Source organism: Macaca fascicularis, chromosome 5 (genome assembly GCF_037993035.2).
Source record: "Macaca fascicularis isolate 582-1 chromosome 5, T2T-MFA8v1.1".
Taxonomy (NCBI): domain Eukaryota; kingdom Metazoa; phylum Chordata; class Mammalia; order Primates; family Cercopithecidae; genus Macaca; species Macaca fascicularis.
In genome coordinates this window covers 95,227,567-95,253,279 of record NC_088379.1, presented here as the reverse complement: position 1 = coordinate 95,253,279, position 25,713 = coordinate 95,227,567, and the positions used below count along the sequence as shown (strand labels likewise).

Sequence of the window (25,713 nt, the reverse complement as noted above, 5' to 3'; positions counted from 1 at the left end):
GGCTCTCATTGTGGGAGCAGCTGACTGCTGAGCTGTGGCAACATCAGTGGGGCTCAAGCAAGAACAGAGATGACAGAAAATACAATAGAATCCTTTTACATTCAGAGGAGCTCTTAGATTCAGGGCCAGATACCAGCAGTGCATGGAAGACAGGAAGTAAGCACGGATGTCTGAGAGATGAAAGCCTTGCTATTTTGTATACAGCCACATGGCATGTGTGGAAACACCAGGGAGTTCCACAAAACTCCATTTTCCTCATCCTTTCTTTCTTTGGGAGAAGGAAAACATACTTGGAGCCCTTGACCCTCACCCTCAAGGATGTAAACAAGTTAGAATAACATTCCCTCTGTGATAGCATGCCATGCTGCCTTGAGAGGAATTGCACTGGGAAAGAAAGGTAGAGGTTTCTGTGAGTAGAGATAAGGGAGGCTGTGAAAACTGATTCCATTATGTTCCACTGGTTAAAGCAGCATTCCTGGAATTTCACTGGTATCCATTATGAGTCATAATCAATTCAATTTTATTAGAAAATATATGCATGTGTGTGTATGTAAACATGATAACTTTGCCATGTGATGAATATTGTTGATGCTAGTAATGTTTACACAGTTGATTTAAAATTAACCTAGAGCTCTCACTGTAGCTTTTTTTATAATATGTGGAGAGGTTTCTGCCAAGAATGCTAGTGTCTACTTCCAACAAGCTTAAACAGAAGGGGTGCAGCCTGGAGCCATCTAGATTAGTCCCCCAACACATCAGATTGGCCTGACCAAGTCAGTTTTAGATCAATAATAATTGTTAGCTTACTTGTGATATATTTCTTATTGTGAATCAAATTCATCCCAGTGGACAGAACCTAATTCCAATGTCAGCCCTTAAAATTAGCCTCATTCTATTTACACTATATTACAAGCAACCAATTATTGCATTTAGTGAAAGTCATCACACGGGCCATAAAAGAAATCTAATATTTATATGTTCAATAAATAGAGTAATTACATTGTGTTAGACACTAAACTAAGTACTTGCAACTCATTTTAAATATTGCTTGGTGAAGAAAAAAGGTATCAAACAAGAAGATAGAAATGAAGTTTGATGCCAGTGATGGTTATTAGCTTTCTTATTTGAAATGGAACAAAACACCAGAAAATGGAACTGCACAGGCTAGTACAACGTATCAGGCTTTTGAGAGGTTCAGTGCAAGTACTAATTATAAAGACAATGGAATCAGATGGCTCTTGCTGAGCATAACTGGTGCATTGGAGAAAGACACCAAAAGGTTGAGGGTAATTAATCACAGCTCAAAAGCAAAATGTGAAAGTCAGAGGTCTTCGTAGGCAGCATATAAAATAACCGTTATCTTTTACAGCTTTAGACAGACAGAAAAAAACAGAGGATCAGGGCCAGTAGCAGAGCACCAGAAAAGGCTAAAGTCTCAACTGCATCAAGCCAAGGCTCTTGTTGAAAAGGGATGAGACTCTGAGAAGTGTGAGGATTCCATTTGGCTAGAAAATGTTGAAGCCCCAGATCCTCTCGAATTCTCTGGGTTTACAGGAAGGTCCAACTCCTTCCAGCTAAATACTATCACTTTCCTCCTGGTTGAAGACAATGCAGCAGTCTCTAGCTTGCAACCCCACCTAAGAATCTAGCCACACCTCCTTTCCGAACCAGCAGACCAACAAGTAGCATCAAACCACAACATTAACTGGCTGGTGAAGTACTGAGACAGAAAGGAGGAAATGGAATAAATGAACTATATCCCAAAGAAGCTCCATGATCCAGGCAACATGTACCAGTAGCAACCAGAAAATGATGTATGGGACTAGATCCTGCAGGTCCTGGATTCAAAGACTGGAGGATGGATGGAACAAAAGTCTGAATAATGAGGAGTTTATTGACATAGTAGTATTCTCCCATAATAGCAGGTCTAATTACCTGGCAAGGACTCCAAGAGATTGTGCTAATATGCTGGTTGGATTGCACTTCAAGGTTTTTGGGGACAGCAGTGGCCCATAGTAATTGAAATATAAATGGAGCAACTGCAATGGCAGAAAATGGGAAAAGGCGTGCTACAGTGAATATTAATGTAAGCTTAGAAAATCTGCCATCTGATCACATTCCACGGGTGGAGTTGAAGGACACTTCTTTTACCAAAGTGCTAAATTATGCTCTAGTGAGAGAGGCACCAACATCATTGAGAAACTCAGTAGTGACTTTTCCTCTGTTGGTAAAGAAAGACAGCAGGAGATTCTGTTACACAACTGGGCTCAACTGTTACACAACTGGGCCAATAATATGAATTAGAATGACAGAATTCCAAAATACAGATAGTAGGTGGTGGCATTTTATTGTTGAAGCAAGGAGGTTACAAATAATGCAATGAGCAGCCGGGTGTGGTGGCTCACACCTGTAATCCCAGCACTTTGGGAGGCTGAAGTGGGTGGATCACAAGGTCAGGAGTTCAAGACCAGCCTGGCCAAGATGGTGAAGCTTCATCTCTACTAAAAATACAAAAATTAGCCAGGCGTAGTGGCAGGTGCCTGTAATCCCAGCTACTCAGGAGGCTGAGGCAGAGAATTGCTTGAACCTGGGAGGCAGTGGTTGCAGTGAGCTGAGATCGTGCCACTGCACTCCAGCCTGGGTGACAGAGCAAGACTCCATCTCAAAAATAATAAATAAATAAATAAATAAATAAATAAATAAATAAATAAAGCAATGAGCTTGAGCAGCAAGACTGGCATGACAATCTGGGGTCCTGAACTACAGGACACCATGGAAATGGTTAATAAAACACAGCTTCCCTAAAGGCAGATAGATTGGTAACCTAAAACGAAATTACTCAGTTCATATAATCAAAATAAATTAGACAAAAAGGCCAAGCACACCTGGACTAATGAAATGCTTCAAATGTTTGTCTGTTTCCATATCTGAGACAATTTTCAGATCTGAAACATATGAGCTGAAGGGCAAACTGGGTTCTCAGGAGAAAGAACCCTGCCTGAACAGGCAAATGGACAAGTATGTAGGAAAGTGATTCCCACAGTCTTTCTACAAAGGGACTTATAGTTATTCATACAAGTAACCATACACAAAAGAGGAATACAAAATATTTTAAGCACTGTTAGACACTAAGTTGGCTTAGACTAAGTCTAAAATGCTCACAAATGTGGAGTATATAATCCATGCAATACTGTCATGGGTTGTCACACAGTGAGTCCACCAATTCCTCAGAACCAACGAGTGGCCATTTCTCTGATCTTGGCCCTGACTATGTAATTGGTGTATATATACTGGATTGATATCAGAACTCTCACAGGTGTTTCTGTCCTGATTGGGAGAATATATTGTAGTGAGGAAGGCTACATGGAAACCTCTGAAACTCACCAACTCCTTTCCCACTGGCTGAGTTAGTAAATAAAAAAAAATACTGTATCTTGAAGAGAATGGCAGAGATCAGTGCCACCTTTAAAGCCTTAAGAAATACAAAGGTGATGGTCTGCATTATATCCCAGATTAGTTCACTAGTCAACCTGATAAATTCTGTTTGCTGTACTGGATGTGGAATAATTAACATGGGCTCAAATACATGGAGTGCTATATGGCCATTACTTGGGCAAATGTTTTTATTTCCACTCCTGTTAAGAAGAAGGACCAGAATAAGTTTAAATTCATTTGAAACAGACAGCAATGTACTTTTATGGTCTTCCCACAAGACTGTGTGAACTCTTCTGTCATCAGTCCTAACATAGTCTGAAAAGATCTATACTGTCTAAACATTTACAGAATATCATATTAATCCACTACATAGATAACATCATGTTTTAGGACTAGATGAGCAAGAAGTGGCAAATATGTTAATAAAATATGATTTTGGTTAAACACATGACTTTCAGGAGATGGGAAATAAACCCCATGAAGAATCAGGACCAATTGCATTGGAAAATTTGAGAGTCCCAAAGGTCTGGGCAATATTTTCCCCTTGAAAATAAATGACAAATTATTGCGTCTCACACATCCCAGCACTAAGAATAGAGCATCTTGGGGTCCAAGAGACAGAATAGTCCACCACTGGGAATAGTACTCTAACCTTCAGTGGATGGCATGGAATACAGCCAAATGTGAATAGGATTCAGAGTAGAAAAGTGCCTTGCAGCAGATTCAGACTGCTATGAGAACAACTGTACCATCTAGACCATAGTGTTGTGAAACAACTAATATTTTTCATTTCTGCATGATCCAGGATTTCTGAGTAAAGGATAATTGAATAGGAACCTGAAAGATAAATCCTTGCTGGAGTCATTTGCTTATATTTCAAAATGGTAAAGAAAAGCTATCAATTTTTTCTTCCTCTCTCTGGAGAAGATTTGTTTACATTGCAAAGCAAAAATCCTTCTCTAGGGAGGAGGAGGAATAGATGTGCCAGATGCCCTACTTAAGCTCTGATTCTCATAATTTTTGGATTCCTCTTCTGTAGCAAAACCTCTACATACACAAGTGATATCTGGCCCTCATTGTGTTGCCCAAAGGAGAATTGGGGCACTGCTGAGATGATCTGCGAACAAATGATGTATTCTTTCATCTAGAAGTAATGTCTCAGATCCTTCACAGTTTCAAACTTAAAATTGTTACACATAATTTGTGGTGGAAAAACACATGTTGTGTGGAATTTCTCACAAGCCCTAGTAGGAGTTTCACAGCATAAATCCTAAGGATTCTGGAACACAACCATGTCATCCGCAGTAGAGAATTAAACACTATTTGTAGAACAGCTCCCGGATTGCTCCTTAGCCCTAATAGAGATGGAGAGAATACAGCTTGTTGGCATCAGCCATGGAGACACATGACAGTTTTATGAGAAGGCTGATGAATGAGGATCTGAAAATGATGATGAAGAGCATAGAGTGTTCAAACCCTCACTCTCAATGCTAAGAGGTAAGAAATGGGAGAACACACAGTCTTGCTTGAAAGAAGAAAATATTAATCAGGGTCTTTCAGGGAGAATGAAATGTTATTTAAATCCAATATGTGTAAAGTACTTTGCAAAGAGTTTAACCATCTCTAGAGATCATTAATCATGGAATGGTGGACTTAGGGAAGGAGTTTAGAAGGAACAGAAAAGAGATGGGATCAAGGAACAGAAGGAAAAAGCATTATTGATAGGAGAATAAGACAAAATAACTCTTATCCCAAAAGAGTCTACACTTGAATGATGGTTGAAAAAATAAGGAGGTGAAGCAGGTTGATGTTGGATGCCAAAGAGAAGCGCAAGATAATCAGCAATGGATAATGCAGGTTTTAACCGTCATCAGGGCGGGAGGCCAAGCAATAGCAGCTACAGCATAGTGGGGTGATTTTCAAATGTTTGATGGCTGACAGTGATGGCAAGGGCAGTGGAGGAAGAGATTCCCCATCTCCTCTGAGATCGACAGGAACCCAGCTGTATATTCCATTCCGAACAAACATGCCTATTTTCAGAGAGAATTTACAAAATTCTAGGAGGCTGCTAAGCCTGTAGTCTCCTTTGAAGCACAAACAATTCTGTCTTTGGGCTAGTGTGATAAAAGCAAACAAACCTCAATTTACTGGACACAGCTAAAGTAACTGTCTAGGTGGAAATGCAGAGACCATTGTAGATGATAATGAAGCTAACCCAATCAGATTTGGTGGGAAAAACTATGAGAGGTCTAGGTATACAAAGAGGCCAACGTCACTGGCCCTCATGCTGTATTCCCGATGATACTAATTGATTATCTCAGGGCTATCTGAAGCCTGCTGTACTGAAAAGCTGAATGTCTGAGGACACACCATATGATAATAATCCCATATCCATTTCCCTATGTGCTTACCTTCATTGGATAGGTAAACTAGGTACCACTTTTTCTTATTAATGTAAATAATTTTGCTGTAACAGCTATCTTTTCCCAAGGACTTAAATATGCCCAACACTGGGCATGGTTTATAAGCTTTATTTAGTTTTATACTTAAATAACTCAACTTGCTTGACCCTATTATAATAACCCTTTTTGTTACATAAAGGAAACCAAGGTTAAAAAAAGGTTAAGTAAATCAAGTCTCACAAATGGTAAATTTTGGAGCTTGATTTCAAACTCAGGTGGTTGACATCAGAGCCCCTGCATGCAACCACTAGCCACATTGGTGTTTTCTCTTTTCACTTTGTTTATTCCCATCCATCTTCCCTTAGGAATCTTTCTACTAGGACAGTTGAATACATTTGTTGAAGTCATAAGATTATGTTTTCTCAGACAGTAATAAGTAAAGTGGCAGACAGAGATAACCAAAAGAAAAGGAAGGGGGCATGGGTTAAAATGAATGGAGTAAATTCATTTAGAAGGCCAATGATTTTTTTGGTCAAAGTGGCAGAAAGTGGAAAACAGTTAATACTTGATAAAATCTATTTGTAAATCTGCCCTTTATTCACTTAATTCCGAGAGATTGAAATTGAAATATAATTGATATTTCACACATAGTTGAACAAGTGGAAATGAATATATAAAATATATATGTGAGAAAATTGCATTTTTACTGAACATAAAAATCTAGAATGAAAATTTAGGTTTTGCATTTTTGGCTCTACAAAATGGACTTGCAGCTTTTCCTCACTTGGCTAAAAGGTGGCAGCTGAACTGTACTCTGTTTTATAGGTTCGAACTATGATAGTTATTTCAGGTAGATTGCATTTCCCCAAAATTTCTAAAAATACTATGTTTGCTGTTTTAATGCTCTTCCACAGTATCACCACTCCTCATCAAGGTGTAAAGTCTATTTCTCCTCCCCATAAAAGTGGGCTAGCCTTTGTGACTACATTAAAAAAAATGAAATATGAGTGATTCCAAGTGACTTTCTAGTCTAGGGCACTGCAGCATAATAGGTGATACTGCTTCCACCTCGCTCACATTCCATTTCTCTCCTCATCTTTGAAATCCAGCCACCATGTTGTGAGGAAGTCCAGGTCACATGGAGAGGCCATGCCATGTGTAAGTGTTCCGGCTGAAAGCCCCAGAGAAGGACACAGAGTACATCCAGGAATAATCTCCAGGTCAGTGGAATGAGCAAGCATTTAACCGCTCAAAAGATACCAGTCCCCAGGTCACAGGCTTCTGTCCAAGTATAGAAGCTATTCCCATTCTTCAGTTTCCAAGTCTGATGTTCTATTCTCAAAGAAAATTTCTCTGAACTTTCATATTCTATTAAGTTGCCCTTTTATATGTTATTATAATGCCTCATGAATCCCCTCCATAATGTATATAACATGCAAATGTGTCTACTTATATAATTATACAAATCTAATTTGTATAATTTATATTTGTATGAAATCATTCATTATGAAATAAATATATACTCATGCTCCATATATATCACGGAAGAGCTGTATCTTTCTGGTTCACCATATGTACTCAGTATTTTAACTTTGACATTTGGCAGACCCTCAATATATATTTATTGTGTAAATTAATTGTTACTCCAGTGTTACTTCTAAGGGACTCAAGCTACAATGGTTTAAGAGTCCCTAGAGGCTTGGAAAGACTTTGGTATTTGTACTCTAGTAGATTGGTAGGGGATGGTAGAAGACTGTCTAATCAGCATGGTTTTCAATTTTGCATTTATATCTTCATAGAAAAGTAAGTGTGATTTTGTTTATTTTATAGAAATAAGGAACTCATCAGAGTAGATTTGATTGTAAAAGTGCTTTTCCTCCCTGGAACATATAAATGACTCCTTTCAAAGTGTCCCTTCTTTCTGTGCTGTGTTCTGCCATCATTTATTATTCAGAAAATGAGGCTATGGTGTAAAAGGCAGAAAAGAAAGAAGGGAGCCTTGAAGATAGATGCTGCAAATTTAATCCTGGCCAAATGACCGATGTAGGGGGGCTGACCTAGACCTGGATATGTTTTAAATCTTCCCAGGCCTGTGCCTCTGTAAAACTTTGCAAACAAAGTTTTCCTGAGGAAAACAGAGGCACATAATGTACATATATTTCTAGTGATACATGTGGCACAGTGTAATGCTATGTGAAGCAATGATAAAGATCTTTGAGGGGCAGCATGCTGAATAGAAAGAATAAGGGCTGTGAAGTCAAGCAGACCTTGAACCCGATTCTTCTGCTTTTAGCTGAGCCTTATCTTCAAAGTGGTGTATAATTAGAACTAAATGAAATAAAGCATGTAAAACACGCCATACAGTAAGCTCTCAAAAATTTTCCTGATTAATACTCAGAAATTAAAAAAATAGTGAGCTGTTTTTGTATCTTAACTGAACCAATGCTAGTATTCTGGTTGTAATATTATACTATATTTGTGCACTGTATTTGTGTTACCACTAAAGGAAACTGGGTAACTGGTATATGGGATCTCTCTGTCTTACTTTGTACAACTGTGTGTAAATCTACAATTAGCTCAAACAGTTTAATTTTTTAAATCTAGACTGAGAGGGAGAGGAACCTCCACTCATACAATGGTTCAGCTGAGCTGAAATTCGATTATTCAAGCTCCATCATTTCACAAATGACGTAAGGAAGCCCAAAGATATTTGTTGATTCAGGCAACACATAGTCACCGGCAGAGCTGCAGAAAAACATACAATGTCCTAGTTCTAGGTTGGTTTTGTAATACAAATTTAAACATATTTTTGAGGAGAGATGCTTGGCATCTAAGTAGCCTTTTCTCTTTTAGCTCTGGGATTGCTTGTATTTTGTATTTATAGCCTTTTATAAAGATGACTATTTTTTTCTGGGCAGTGTTTGTAATTCTTTATACTAATATAGATTTTCACAAAATCCTTTCATGTAATAATTTAAGACAGTATCTGTTGATATATAACCTTGAAATTGGGTGGCTGGGCATGGTGGCTCATGCCTGTAATCCCAGTACTTTGGGAGGCCAAGGCGGGAGGATCACCTGAGGTTGGGAGTTCGAGAACAGCCTGGCCAACATGGTGAAATCCCATCTCTACTAAAAATACAAAAATTAGCTGGGCTTGGTGGCAGGCACCTGTAATCCCAGCTACTCGGGATGCTGAGGCAGGAGAATCTCTTGAACCCAGGAGGCAGAGGTTGCGGTGAGCCAAGATTGCGCCATTGCATTCCAGCCTAGGGAACAAGAGTGAGACTTTGTCTAAAAAAAAGAAAAAGAAAAAGAAAAAGAAATTGGGAACAAGCTTGAGTAAGTAACTAGAATTTAGGATTTCTGCTATCAGTTTTCTCTTGCTGCTCTGTGACAGAAATGCCTTTAAGAGGTTGTATGAATCAGGTCATACTGTCTATAGAAAAGAATAATGTTGTAGGTAATAATATATCCATCACATCTTTTTTGAAATATAATGGGAAAAATTCAACATTTATAAATAAAACACACTGCAGACATACTAATTAGAATATCCAGTATGAAACATCATACAGGGCTAATGAGGCTTTTGAGTAATGTCTTAAAGGACCCCAGACATCCCCATCTCAAAATGCTCTACCTTGTTGACTGGCTTCTTTCTCTGTGACTTTGCCATTATGTTTTCATTCCTATTGGTTGCATGAGTACATTTAGATGTAAATACCTCAAAAGAAAGCTTTTTGTTACCACTATTTATACTGCTTCCAAACAGAAAACTAGCTGAAACCAACATTCTGAGGTGATAAGAGACGGGATAACTAAATTCCGTAGAAGGAAACATTAAGCCATGTTGAGAAAGAACGGGTCTTCATGGGCCATTGCAGTGGGAAACAACACAGAACGCTTGGGTTACGGCGGGAGGAAGACAGTAAATAAAAATAGGGAGAGAAATATTGAAAATGTTTAAGAGAAGACGTCTTAGAAATACATCTTACTACTTTACTGTTTCGTCCAATGTATTTCGTAATCAGCATCATGATATTAACAGCACAAAGACAGCATTTTCCTAGAAAGTATACCAATTAAATTTAAATGAGAAAATACAAAAATGGTTATTCATATAGTAAAATTAAATTCTTCGTAAATGTTAGCTGTGACTTTTATCAAAAACATGCTAAAATTATTAAAATTGACAGGAAAAGTGATAGGGACATATAGGATATAAAATGCTCATATCCACAAGAAATCATTTGTGTATACTAAAGGAGAATCTGATATATATTTTTTAATGCTTTAACTGTAAGTTCTGATATTAGAATGAAATTTCAATTTTTCTACCAGTTGACTGAAGGTTCCAGCTAAAATAATATATGTATATTTCTCACTTTTACAAAAACAGTTAGATTTGTTTTCCATGCTCTTGGCTGTATTCTAAGAGAGTTCTACATGAGTGAGTATGTCACCTCAGTCCTCAAGAGATGAATCAGGCTTAAAGTTAACAGCACACACAACAGTTAAAGATGAAAAATTGCTGTTGTTTCAGTATAGATAAAATCAAGCCACAGTTTGCATTCTATTCGAATTCACTGAACTTGGTAATACATTAGAAAATATAAAAGTATTTTTTATGTTTCTTTCTTAAGTGTGTATAGTTTTTTATTATCCAGAATTCCATATCTGAATTGCAGCCATTACTTGAAGAAAGTGGGTGTATGACACTAATAATTTTCTTAGGGTTTGTGACAATGTTAACTATTTCTCTGAAATGGATGAAACCTCTAAAATGGTGGGGAAAATACTTAGGGCACTGCTTCTACTACTATGGTTTCTTTAAACTTCTTTTTTTTAATTATGAAAGGAATGAAACTCTAACACTGCAAAAGAGCAAAACATGACAGTATATTTTAAATTTCAACTCTTTCTAAGGTTGACTATTATATAATACTATCATAAAAGTTTATCGAGCATCCTTGAAAGCCTATTTCTTCCAGTTACAAATACACACAGATTTTACAAATTGCATTAGTCCATTTTTGTATTGCTATAAAGAACTGCCCAAGATGGGGTAATTTATAAAGGAAAGAGGTTTAATTGACTCACAGTTCCGCATGGCTGGGAGGCCTCAGGAAACTTACAATCATTGGGAAAGGTAAGAGAAAGCAAGGCACCTTCTTCACAAGGTAGAAGGAAGAAGTGCAGAGCAAAGGGGGAAGAGCCGCTTATAAAACCGTCAGACCTCGTGAGAACTCACTCACTATCATGAGAACAACATGGGGAAAACTGCCCCTATGATTCAATTACCTCCACTTTGACACGTGGGGATTATGGTAATTATGGGGATTATAATTCAAGATGAGATTTGGGTGGGGACACAAAGTCTCACCATATCACAAATGCACACGCATACATACACACATAATATGATACTGTGTATATTGTTTTGTTACTTGTTTTTTCACTTAATAGGTTATGTAATTTAGCTAACTATATTTATCAATGTTATTTAGAGTATTTCCAATTATTTGTTATGTATTTTATAGTAATGCTATGAGTGTCCTTTTACTATCTTTTTGTACATATGTACAAATATGATTATAACTCCCAAGAAAATAATGTTCTTAATCCATTTTTAACTTTTACAAATATTGCCACATTTCTCTCTATAAAAGCTGGACACATTTACACTCCCACCAATAGTGAACCAGGGCCCATTTCCCACATAACCAATTTAAATCTCATAGACAAGTTCTGCCCAATAGAATTTTCTACATTGATGTAAATGCTCTATATCTATGATGTCTAATATAGTAGCCACTAGCTATATATGACTACTGAGCACTTGAAATTTGGGTGGTGCGATTAAGAAATTAAATTTTTATTTTTATTTAATTTAAATGTAAAAAGCCACATGTGACTAGTGTTTACCATATTGAACTGCATAACTATACCAGGAATGGGATCTGGTTTATTTGCAAGCTTGATCATCTTTCATAACTTTTAAAGTGGTTTATTGTTCACTATCAATTATTTAATCTAGGAAATTTTGCGTGTGTATTTCTGCTTTTTTGCTACTGTATTGTGTGTCTTTTATCTTATTGACTTACAAGTACTATTTTCCTGATATGCTGATTTCTACTGGATGTTTACTGATACTTAATCTACCATAGAGGATGCAAACATTTCATTCTGGGCTCTTATTTATTCACAGATACTTTATGCAGTTGGTACTATTGTGAGTTACATATTTGCTTTTCAGTATTATCTAGTTTGTAATGACTTGTGTATATGAAAATTTGGGTTTTGTATATTTAGCTAATATCTTGTCAATTCGCCTACTTAGGCTACTAGTACTAACTTTGTGGGGGTTTTCATTAAAATTATTTTCTAATAAGCTTGTATTTCTAAATCATTGTTTGAAATAATTGCAGCTTTGTGGTTTCCTTTGTAATAATTATCTCTTTATTTTTCTTTTATTAGTCTGGCTGAATGCACTAGAAAATACAGAAACACTGAATGATAACAGTAATATGGTAGTCACAATTCTTGTTTTATTTATTATTTTGATATTTGAGAGTTTGATAGTTTATTATTTGATAACATTTGATAGTTTATTATTAATTGTGATATATATGTCTCTATAAATATCTCATGTAAAGATGAGGAAGTCTACTTTAATTTCTGTATTAACATTTAATCTATAAATAAATTCATTAATAATTTTTCAATGCAAAATCCATTTAAGTTATTGGTATATTCATTATAAGCCCATCAACACTTTATTATAATTATTGCTTTATGCCATTGCCTTTTAAATCAGATAGAAGAAAAGAGTTACTAATAAAAATATATTTATAATGTCTTTTATATTTATTTATGTAGTTAACCTTTAACAGTATTCCTTGTGTCATATGTGAATTCAAGTTGCTCTTTGGTATGTCTCATTTCAGCCTAGAAACCCCCATTTAGTATTCTTTTAGGGCAGGTCTGCTAGGGATTAATTTTTCAGAATTTTTGTCTGGGAATTAATTTTCTCCTTTATTTTCACAGGAAAATTTCTTTGGATGTACAATTCCTTATTGGCAATCATTTTCTTACAACACTGAAAATGTCATTCTATTTCTGGCCACCATAGTTTCAGATAGGAATTATTTTATTGATGATCACTTATAGGTGATGAGTTGTTCTCAAAATTCTCTCTCTGTCCTTGGCTATTCACAGTTTTACTATGATTTGTCTAGGTGTGGATCCCTTTTAGTTGATTCTATTTTGAGTTCCTTAATCTTCACGAATGTGCAAATTAGTGTTTTTTATCAAATAGGAAACAATTCACACTATGATTTATTCAGATATTCTTTCTGCCTCTTTCTCTCGCTCCAATCCTTCTGGGAGTTTATCATGCCTATGTTGGTGTGCTTGATGATGTCCCACATATCCCTGAGGCTCTGCTCAATTTTTTTCATTCATAATTCTTTGTGTTCCTTAGAATTGATAATCTCAATTGATCTATCTTTAGCTCCATTGATTCCATCTTCTGCCATTTCAAATCTGTTTTTGAGTCCTTCTAGTAAAATTTTTATATCATTTACTTTAATTTTTAAGTGCATTATTTCTACTTTATTTTAAAATTATTTCTACCACTTTATTGATATTTTCTATTTGAGATAGTCTCATATTTTTATTTAATTTTTTAATCATGGTTTCCTTTAGTTCTCAAAGGTATTTATAATAGCTGATTTAAAATCTTCGACTAGTAAGTCCAAGGTCTTAATAGTCCAGTAGTCTTTCTCAGGGATAGTTTCTATTGATTATTTATTCCTCCATCCCTACCCGCCACACCCTATATATGGGGCGTACCTCTATCTCATTTATTTGGGTATCTCAAGATTTTTTACTGAAAAGTGAGACATTTAAAATAAACATACTGTGACAACTCTGGAAATCAGATGGAAATAGGACTTCCAGGACTTGCTCCTGTTGCTAGTTGTTGTGCCTCTCTTTATTTTCCTTTTATTTGTTTGTGACTTTCCTGTACTAATTCTGTCAAGTCTGTATTCTTTAATTTACTCATCAGCTAGTGATTGGACAGGGATCTCCTTACATACCTTGGACCAATAAGTCTCACAGCCTTTGCTGACAGACTCTGTGTTTATGTTCAGAAACATCTTCAACACTTCAGACAACTTACAGTTCTGCCATAACCTTTACTTCTTGATTTTATAGCAACTAAAGGTCAGTCATAGGTGAGCAATTAAGACCTTCTCCAGTGTTTTCTGTACATGTTCGCAGTCCTGCACATGCATGTGGCCTTCTAGATTCCCAGGAATGTGTGGAGTTTTTAACTATCCTCTAAAGTCCTTTCATTCCCCAGTTTTTCCTTTTAAGTTTCCTAGCCACTTATTAGCCCTAAATGGGATCTCTGCTTAAGGAAGCTGTGTTGTTCAACAATTGCCAATAGTTGCTTTAGACACACACCTGGGAATATGGCTATTCTCACAGAGAAAGCTCTAAGTCAGGCCAAATAAAGATAAACCTGCCACACCTATAATTCCAGCACTTTGAGAGGCCAACGTGTGAGGAACACTTGAGGCTAGGAAATTGAGACATGCCTGGGCAACATAGCAAGACCCCTGTCTCTGAAAAAAAAAAAATTAGCAGGTGTTGGTCAAGCACATGCAGTCGTAGCTACTTGGGAGGCTGAGGTGGGAGGATCATTTGAAATTAGGAGGTCAAAGCTGCAGTGAGTCAAGGTCATGTCACTGAACTCCAGCCTGAGTGACAGAGTGAGACTCTTTCTCTAAATAACTAACTAAATAAAATAATAACAAACCTTGAGAATGAAGTTTTTCAGGTAGCTTCCATACAGGTCAAATGGTCATTTTGCATGTGGATTTGGGTGATTTCCAAACCCTTCTTCCCACCCAGTGACTACTAGGCTGTTGTTTTTCAGTTACTGTGGGTGTGAATCTGTTGGTCTTAAAGGATATCATGAATTTGAATGGGCATAAAGTAAGTTCAAGCACCACAAAGCTCATTGTTACCAAGATCTGATTATTTTTCTAAAATAAAAGTTCCTCAGATTGTTGGAAAACTTCAGTTAGTTTCCAGGATTCTGAAAAGTTGATTTTGACTTTTTTTTTTTTTTTTTTTTTTTTTTTGCCAGTATCCTCATTACTTTTACGGAGGAGGAGTTTTGGGAGGGTTTTACTACAACCTTCCCTTCTTCTTTTATTTTGAAACAATTATAGTGGATTAGAAAAGTGTATCTAGGGATTGATAATCAAAGGTTGTATAATTGACTACAATTATGTTTAACAAAATAAAGTTCAAGGTGAATTACAAAGGGCTGAAATATTTTATTTCGATTAAATACATAATAGTTATGGTCTTGGTACTGCAAATAACATTTCTTGGAGATGTTTAGATGTAGAGAGAGAAACAGATAAAGTCACAAGGGTCGAGGCTTTAACATACCACTCTAAGAAATAATTACTCATAGCCAAAAACAACATAGTATTACAGTATTATACAGTATTCTGACACAGCTAGGTTTCAGAAATCATTATACTTGACAAAAAGGATAATTTACATTCTTTTTAAAATCCCACGTAACAATTACAAAAATCTCTTTAGCAACAAAGAAAATCTCTAGAAATTCTCAAAAGTAATCTTTTAATGCATGGCATTTTCTGAACACAATAAAACTCTAGTTGATAGAAAAAAAGACAGAAAAAGGCATAAAATAAGCTTGCCTAATTTGAAATAAACACTTTTCTACGTAACTCAGATTAAAGATAAAACCAAAACTAACAAAATTTTTAGAAGACTATCACTATTTTAACTTTCAAGAAAACTGTTTTTGAATAGCAGCTATTATTATTTTGTGGATACATTAATTTCTTTACATTCCCTGAGGATACAAATTTCAAATAAACATTGTCCTATCTGTATTTCCTCAGTCTTAAAAGCAGATTTTGACAGTCCAAAATATTATAATATCTATAATCATATTTCCCAGAGGCAACCACTTTTGGCACTATTTTGTGCTATAGTAGTTATCTCCTTAACTATGAGTAAGATAACTATATCTCTATGTTATGGTTTAACAATTTTAGACATTATGAACTGTCTCTTCTCTTGGAAAGATTAAGATTTACTCACATTATCTACTGTTTCTTCTTGCCTTTGTCATTTTTGCTTTCGGTATTTTTTTTAACACTCCTTAGTAATTTAAAATAATATTCCTAAGCCATTCTTTCTCATAACAATAACTTTAGTATATAAACTACCCACCATGTAGTAGGTGCATATTATATCATTTTCTTCTCATCTCAGACTTCTGTGTAGATACCTTCATTATTATAATATCAAAAAGACAATAAAATTATATTTAATACATCTGTGCTTAGTAAAAAATTTGGTCAAATACTCAAAACCAACAAACTGTAATTTCTTTAAATTTTTTTAATTTTTAATTAGTGTGGGTACATAGTAGGTATATGTATTTATGGGGTACATGAGATCTTTTGGTACAGGCATACAATGTGTAATAATCACATCAGGGTAAATGGGGTATCCATCACCTCAAGCATTTATCCTATGTGTTACAAATAATACAATTACACTCTTTTAGTTACTTTGAAATGTACAAATAAATTATTTTTGACTATAATTCTCCTGTTGTCCTATCTAATACTAGGTCTTATTTACTCTTTCTAACCATTTTTTTGTACCCATTAACCATCACCAATGCCCCCCTCCCAATTCCTCCTCCTAGCTTCTGGTAACCATCTATCTGTTCTCCATCTCCATGAGTTTAATTGTTTTGACTTTTATATCCCAAAAACAAGTGAAAATATGTTTGTCTTTCTGTGCCTGGCTTATTTAACTTAACATAAAGATCTCCAGTTCTGCAAATGACAGAATCTCATTCTTTTTTATGGCTGAATAGTACTCCATTGTGTATATGTACCACAGTTTCTCCATTCATCTGTTGATGGACACTTAGGTGGCTTCCAAATCTTGGCTATTATGAACAGTGCTGCAACAAATATGGGAGTGCAGAGTCTCTTCAATATACTTTTGGGTATATACCTAGCAGTGAGATTGCTGAATCATATGCTGAATCATATCTGTTTTTAGTTGTTTGAGGATCCTCCAAACTGTTCTCCATAGTGGTTGTATTAATTCACATTCCCACTAACAGTGTACAAGGGTTCCCTTTTCTCTACATCCTTACCAGCATTTGTTATTGCCTGATTTTTGGATAAAAGCCATTTTAACTGGAGTTGGATTATATCTCATTGTAGTTTTGATTTACATTTCTCTGATGATCGATGATGTTGAGCACATTTTCATATGCCTATTTGCCATTCATATGTCTTCTTCTGAGAAATATCTATTCAAATCTTCTGCCCATTTTTACATCAAATTATTAGACTTGTTCCTACATAGTTGTTTGAGCAAACTGCACTTTTATTCACTTCTGAGCCAGTTAGTGTGCTAGCATTTACCTTTCCTTCTCAATAAGCCCAATTCTATGACCTCTGTGACAGCCGAAAGTATCAAGTGCAAATAGATTATTTATTCTTACACTCTGCTGACCACTCAAAATCATACCACATTTTACTTTGCTTAATGTTAGGACCATTATTTTAGTATAGAGGTTTTAATTTTCTCCTGGTATTTCTTATCTTTTTGTTGTTGTTAACAAAATCGTATTTTTTTTTTTGCACTATATCCTCAAAATTAGCCAGCATTTTATAGACCTTTGACCAAAAAATTACAATCTGGTTGTGTTTCTCTTTTGTGCTATTGATGTTTTACAAATGTCTGGTGGTCATTCTTTTCCTTGTTATAAGTTGATAATTCTATTGTCCCTCTTTGCATATATCTGTTCCCCTAAGTGTTGTCCTCTTCCCCCCGCGCCCCGCCCCCAGAAAGAGGGTCTCCATATGTCTTGGTTACACTTGGACTTGAACTCCTAGGCTTAAGTGATCCTCCTACCTCAGCCTCCTGAGTACTCCTGAGTAGCTAGAACTGCAAGCACATGCAACCATACCTGGTTTTCTTTTTTCAAACGAAGAATATGCATTCTCTGGAAGCATGGGGAAGATGTGAATTTGCAGGTTTTATTTTAGAAGACTCATGGGGAGGTAGCAGCCAGTCACAATGACACCCATCTTGTGGGGAAAAGAAAAACAAGAATGAATTTGTATTGCCTATTTTGCAAGGCATCTTGGGGAACTACTAATTGGAGATCACTTTACATTAAATTTTAATTTGAGCTTTTTCGGGCCCCACAGGTATTGTGAATTCAAACCTATACTGGAAAGAATGACTCCCACTTCTGCTGAAATCTCTTTCTACATATTGTTTTGCTTCTCATTCCCTTGTTCAGTTTTTACCTTTGTGTGTCATTTAAGTGTACCTCTTACAAACAACTAATTACTGTTCTTTGTCTTTGACAGGGGAACTTATCTAATCATAATTGTAATCATAATATGTTTAAACTTTTTGCTGCCATCGTGTGTTATGTTTTCTTTTGTTTGGGTTTTCAAATGTCGTTTAAAAATACTTCCCTGTTTATAACTTTGTTACTTCTTTCTAATGATTTGCAAATTGAATATCTTATTTCTCTTATTGTACTGGTTGTTCTGAAATTTGAAACAAAATAATCCATTTATTTCCTCAGTGTCAAGAATTAATCATTTGGCTTTTGATAGTTTGGAATTGTTTATTATATTGTGGGTCCTTTGTTTAATGAATTTTCTTTTTAAAATTATATGGCCAGGCACAGTTGCTCACGCTTGTAATCCCAGCACTTTGGGAGGCCGAGGTGAGTGGCTTACAAGGTTAGGAGTTCGAGAACAGCCTGGTCAATATGGTGAAACCCCATTTACTTAAGATATTTTGGGCTGAGCATGGTGGCTCACGCCTGTAATCCCAGCACTTCGGGAGGCCAAGGCGGGTGGATCACTTGAGGTCAGGAGTTGAGACCAGCCTGGCCAACATAGTGAAACCTTGTCTTTACCAAAAATACATCAAATTAGCTGGGTGTGGTGGTGGGCGCCTGTAATCCCAGCTACCTGGGAGGCTGAGGCAGGAGAATCCTTTGAACCCAGGAGGCAGAGGCTGCAGTGAGTCGAGATTGCACCACTGCACTCCAGCCCAGGTGACAGTGTGAGACTTCATCTAAAAAAAAAATTATATTAATTTTTGGAGTGGTAGCCTCAATAATTATTTAGAGTTAAGAGAAATTTTTCTGGTCTCTTTGCTCATCATGGTTTCTTGAATTCAAAACCTTTCTCTCCCTTGGTTTATAATGATCATTTTTTGATAATGTATCTTCAAGCCAATTTTATGGGTGTGATATGGTTTGGCTGTGTCCCCAGCCAAATCTCATCTTGGATTATAGTTCTCATGATCCCACATGTCATGGGAGGGACCTGGTGGGAGGTAATTGAATCATGAATCATGAAGGTGGTTACCTCCATGGTGATCTCGTCATAATGAGTGAGTTCTCATGAGATCTGATAGTTTTGTAAAGGGCCGTTCCCCCTCACATGCTGTCTTGCCTGCTGCCATGTAAGATGTGCCTTCACTCCTTCTTTGCCTTACACCATGATTGTGAGGCCTCCACATCCATATGAAACTGTGAGTCCATTAAACCTCTTTTTTAAAATAAATTACCCAGTCTCAAGTATGTCCTTATAGCAGTGTGAGAATGGACCAATACAGGGTGCCATCAGTAGTTAACATTGCTGTAGAAATACAACTATGCTAAAGTCGTACTTAAAATTCATAACTACAAATCATACATAGGCTCTTAATATTGGTCTGTGATCATACCACATGTCCCTAGTCTATTTACTCTCCCATTCTTCTAGATGTGTGCTGTCCAATAAAGTAGCCATTATCTATATGTATTTCATTTTCCATTTAAATTAATTAAAATAAAATAATGTTGTTTCTCAACTCCACTATTGTTTCAAATGGCCAATCACCATATGGTGATAGTGGTCGTGCTGGTAGGCAAAGTAATGGCCTCTCAAAAATGTAGGCATTCTAATCCTGGAACCTATGAATATGTTACCTTACATGGCAAAAGGGACTTTGTACATGTGATTAAGGTCAAGGGCTTTGAGATGGGAAGATTATCCTGGCTTATCCACAAAGGTTCCAATCTAATCACAAGGATACTTAAAGTGGAGGAGGAAGACAGAAGAAAAGATCAGGGTAATGAGCTGTGAGAACTCAACATGCCTTGCTAGCTTTGAAGATGCAGGAAAGGAGCCACAAGCCAAGGAATGCAACTGGGCTCTAGAAGTTGGATCAGTCAAAGAAACAGATTCTCCACCAGAGCCTCCAAAAAGGAATGCAACCATGGTGACATCTTGGTTTTAGCCCAGTGAGACCACGGTGCATTTCTGATCTACAGAACTTATAAGATAATAAATTAATATTGTTTAAGCCACTAAAGTTGAGACAATTTGTGGTGGTAGAAATAGAAAACTAATATAGCTACTATTTCAGATAGTGCAAATATAGAACGTTTCTGTCTCTGCAGGAAGTTCTATTGGACAGCACCAATTTATAAGATTTTAAATAATTGAAGGTACAGTAAATGGAGTCCTCATTCACTTTTGGTAATCTCTCTTTCTTTGGTAATCTTCACTTTCTGGAATGATCTCATCTAGTCTCATAACTTTGAATAGACAACAATAAAAGCTGTTGATTCCAAATGTATATCTTTAGTTTGGACTTCTGACTCCAGATGCATATATACACAACTGATCATTTAAAAGTTCCAATTAGATAGTTAATGGACATCTTAAACACAGCATGAATAAAACTGAACTCCTGATCTCTCCCAGCATAGACTTGCTTTATTTACATTATTTTCATCTTAGTTAATAATAATTATGCCATTTTCAATTTCTCAGGAAAAACACTAGAGTCATCTTTGACATCTATTTCTCTTATAACACTCATACAACCTATATCAAAACTCTTTTTGACTATATAAAGGATAAAACTCAGGAACAGCCAATGAAAGAGAGGCATAGAGCAAAGAAAAGGGGCAGGTACAGGACCTTCCAAGCCCTCTTCAGGCTTACCCACCTCACAGCTCCTCTCTTGATATATTCGCCAACCCAGAAGCTCTCTGAAACTCATGGTTTAGGGGTTTCTACGGAGATTGCATTATGTATGCATGATATTGATTAAGTCTTTGGTCATTGGTGATTGAACTCAATCTCCAGCCTGTTTTCTCTCCTCAGACGTCAGGGAGTGAGGCTGAATGTTCCAGCCCTCTAATCATGCCCTCGTTTTTCTGGCAACTAGCCCTCATGCTGAAGCTTTCTAGAGGCCCCCAACCACCACTCTTCTCATTAACATACAAAAGATACTCTATTAATCCACAAATTTCAATTTCAGTCTTTTGGAGCTATATGCTGGAAACCAGAGTCCAGTTTATTTTTTATCACATTCAGTCTATAAAATATATTCTGCATCTAATGACTTCTCAACACTTCCATTGCTACCACCTTATTCCAAGCCACCATTATCTTTAGCCTAGATGATTGTAATAGCCCACTCTATTACAAACATAGTCCAATGTAATAACAGAACCTACTCTAGGGGAATAATAGAAGCCAATTAGTCACAAAATTGTTAAATACCTGAAAGAACAAACGGAAGAGTTAGGATAATCCAGACATTATTTATTATAGCCAGCTACTACCCCTAGAGATGATATTATTGGAACCCAAAAGCTGAGACCACCCAATACAAATGGCAATCACAGTAGCCTGCCCAGCAGGGACCGGCCTTGGGGCACAGGCAGCAGTCACCACAGGCACAACCCAACAATAAGAGAGAGGGACCAATGCCCCAGCTTGTCCCTTCTTGGTGCCCTGAACTTCATGACAATGCTTCTTTTTGAACAAATTCAATTTGAAACCAATTAGCAAGGGAATCTGGGAAGTATATTTTGTAGGGGTTAGGCCTCTAAGATATAGATGTAACTAGAAGAAGGGGAGGGAATGAATTTGGGAGAAAACAGATGCTTTCTGATTTGTCTCCCAGCTTCCATTAAAGCTGTCTACCCACTACCACTCTCCAGTACATACACATTCTATTCCAACAGAGGAGGCAAAGTGATCCTTTTTAAAATAAAGCAAATTATTTCACTCCAATGGCCCAAATTTTATGGTTGTCTTCCTGTCTTGCAGAGTAAAAGTCAAAATCATCACAGTAGCCTACAACATCTACATGACCTCCCTCCCATTTCACCTCTTTGACGAAACCTGCTTCTTTTTCCCTAACTCAATTTTCTCATGCTACGGTGACCAGCTTGCTGCTCCTAGAGGGCACCAGGAACCTTCCTAACTCTGGATCTTTCCAGCTACTATTATTCCCTTCCTCTAATATCTGCATGGCTTACTCTCTCACCTGCTTCAAGCCATGCTGAAACAGCAGGTTTTCATGTTAAAGAGCCATCCTTGAGCATCACAGCAATGTGCTGAGAACATGTAACAAAAGCTTCCTGTAAAAGAACTGAATTGGAAGAGATATTTAGTGCTCAATGCTTTTACTGTTTTTTTCCTTACATTAAACTATGCTAACTTAACACGTCTTTGTTGTCTTCTTCTATGATTTGACATCTAATGAAAAACATTATAATATTACATTATTATCAAAGCTGTAACTGTAAAAAGAATTTGAACAGCCAGACATGAAAATGCAGATGACACCCCAGAACATTTATGTTGTTGATGTTGTTCAATACAACTCATTTCATGGTTCAACTCAGCACAATATCCTACTTGAACAAAATAATAAAGAGAGAAATGCCAAATAATAGGGGAGAACGTAGTAGACTCTAAAGCAACAGTTTAGCTATTACACCAAAAACAAGTGCTATCTGAATAAATTATAAACTTGACAGATTTTGACATGAAGAAGCTAATTTAGTAGAACTGTCACAATCTCAAGTCTCTCTTTCTTGTTTCAAGGAAATTTTGATTGAATGCTAACTGAAGCACTGAGTGGCATGCTGCAAAATTTAATATTTGTTATTTTTTCTCAATAAAACAGTAACAACAAAGTAGTATATGATCTAAAAGTAAATCTGCTGACAAAGCAGAAACCAACTTGTGGGCACTTCTCTGCCTCATGCCTGTCTCATACTATATAAGTAATCTTTTACCTGAATGGGATATTAGCTACATTATTGTTTTTAACCAAGATCTGTTTTCTTCAGTGTTGACGTGCAATTAATTTTCCTGGCCAGTGAGAAGTGTGGCTACGAAAACTGAAAAGGGTAACAAATATGGCCATTACAAATATGGCCACAATAATCAATCCTTTCCTTATCCATGCCCTTTTCCATTGATTTTCAACTACTCCCATCAAGAGATGGAGTCTGTTTCTTCACCTTTTTATCTGGGCCAGCCTGGTAAATAGAATGTGGTAGAAGTGACAGGATGCTATTTCCAAGCCATGAAGTCAAAGGTCTTCTGTGTGACTCTTTCAGAACTCTGCCACCACCATGTGTTTCTTCTCCATGTGGTTTCTCATCCACCATCAGTCTAAACCAACCAGCAGCAGACCCTACAAACACGGTCAGCCCAGAAAAAACATCCAGCTGAGCTCTGTCCAAATTGCCAGTTTGCAGATATGTAGGCTAAAAGAGCAGCTGCCTTAAGCCACTATGTTTGTGATTGATTATTATGTGGTAATTATAAGGTAGCATCTTTCTTTGCTGACAAGTAGAGGAAAAAGATACTGATTTCATTTTGAATTGCAGCTTGAGTTTTAACTGGAATAAGCAGAAGGTCCCTTTGGTGTCAACAGATTAGATAAAAAGAATTGGGTTGTTTGTTCCCCCTAGTGTTTCCTCACTAGATCACAGTTCTAGATACCAGTGGCTGGCACTCATGCACCACGTAGTGGTACAGGAAGTCCATCCCCCTTAAAACAGAGGAGCTCTGAGAGCAGAATGGGCATTTTCAATTCTGCTCAGACAGCTAAGAAAAAAAACAACACGTTTAATTACTGTCACACAGATGTACTACTTTGATTGTCAACTTTTGTTTGATTAAATCAGTCTTTTATGGAAAAGGAGGCTAACATTCTTATGGTACAAAATTGGCTCATACAAACTAAAGCAGAAAAAATTCATAAATCACACACCACAGCTAGAATTGACTTCTTTTGGTCGCACTGAGTAGAAAGAGAAGTCCCTTCAACACAGTCCTCAGACTGGTATATCTGGAGGGTCATCTCCTATCCTCCTAAACAATGATAACAAATGGACTGGACCAGTTCAAACCTCACAGGAAGTGCCAGTATAAAGTATATGGGCATCGAATCAAATCAGATGAATGTAGGAAATACTGGGAAAACAATGATAAAGAAGGCAAAAGGAAATCGCCTACCCAAACATCTCCTATTGTTTCTAGATTTATCATTGGCAGGTAGGTAAAGTCACCCAAAATATCTTCTTGATACTGACTGAAGTCTTCATTTCATGTGTATCTCCTTACTACACAATTCAACTTACAAAATCATTCTGGAAATCAAGTCTATCAGGTACTAATTAACTCATATTCACATGTATCACTATGTACTATGAATCTTCATTATGTCAGGTCATGATAAAGATTCAAAAATGAGTAAGCCATAGACACTGTGTTACACAATGTATGGGGGATGTTGGTAAAGAAACACCTTAACCTAGCTAACAAAAGGTAGAAAATAGGAAGAAATTACATTAGTTGAAAATGGAGATAATCATTTGAATTGGACCCTGAAGGACAGGCAGGATTTGAACATGAATAACAGTGACATGGAAGAAGAGGAAATCTAGGATGAGACAATAGCTTGTTTCTCTTTGCAGAGAGGAAAATATATTGGGTGGACCTGGCCAAAGCTATTACATTAGTAAAGCTTTTCTTTGGAGGTCCTGGCCTCTTGTTGCTGACCTAAGAAGGTAAGAAAGAAAAAAGCATTAGCATAGGAAATGAACTATATTTAGGACTAAATTATATAGAAGCAATATATCCTTGCTTCTGAAACATAAATCAATGTGTACTTTGTAACTTTTCAAATGAATATTCATAACTTAGAATGTATTTCAATGACATTTTAATCATATCTCAAGCAATGCACACATTAATTTTCTTTTGTCTGCAACTTTATTACTCCATTGGAATTACAGGATTTTGCTACCCTTTTTGTTCTGTGATACAATTAGTCCATGTAGATTTGTTTGTACTTACCTTTAGCCCAGTAAATAATGTAGATTATGGTTACCTTTAGTGTGCCTGATTTTGTTCTGAGTATATTTTTCTCAGACAACTCAAAGTTATCATTTTAATGACTGACTTGAATTCCTTCCTAACAAATCTAAATCTAAATGCCTTGTGTTTTTTCACTTTTTCCTTCCTCATCTTATTATTTTCTCTCCTCTCTCTTATGTTTTCTTTTTTTTTTTTTTTTTTTTTGTCCTCCAAATTTTCCTGTAGCAAAATGAAATTGCTGTCTCCTATCAGATTATAGCAATCCTGGCATTATTACAAAAGATTTCCCTCATCTAACTAGAACTAAGAAGCGATACGTTTTAATCTGAGATATTTCTAGACTGACATAAAAAGTAAAGTTTTGAATTTGGCTCTATCACTTAACCCATAAACAAGCTTAGTACACCTTACTTCAGATTCCTTATGAATAAATTCTGACTTTAATAGAAATATTGACACATGTTTATTGTATGTTTTGTGTGCCAGAAATTGTGCTACATGATAGAAAACATACAAAAACATAAGATTCTCATAAGGCTAAGGACTATGAAATATAAAGAAATCAATAA

The 25,713-nt window shown here is 36.4% G+C and overlaps 1 long non-coding RNA gene across 7 annotated transcripts in view; it reads right to left on the bottom strand.

Annotated features, from left to right (window-relative positions):
• Positions 1-25,713, bottom strand: part of LOC135970958 (uncharacterized) — a 44,839-nt gene that overhangs the window by 16,812 nt on the left and 2,314 nt on the right. For 2 of the 7 annotated variants that reach the window (XR_010586909.2, XR_010586912.2), the window contains exons 2-3: positions 22,293-22,397; positions 17,899-18,019 (exon numbers count right to left, since the gene is read on the bottom strand). This is a non-coding gene — a long non-coding RNA (uncharacterized lncRNA). Of the gene's footprint in view, positions 1-14,677; positions 16,189-16,215; positions 18,020-22,292; positions 22,398-23,277; positions 25,301-25,713 lie in introns of those variants that run through there. The other 5 variants (XR_010586911.1, XR_012434963.1, XR_010586910.1 and 2 more) reach the window with 5 other exon arrangements.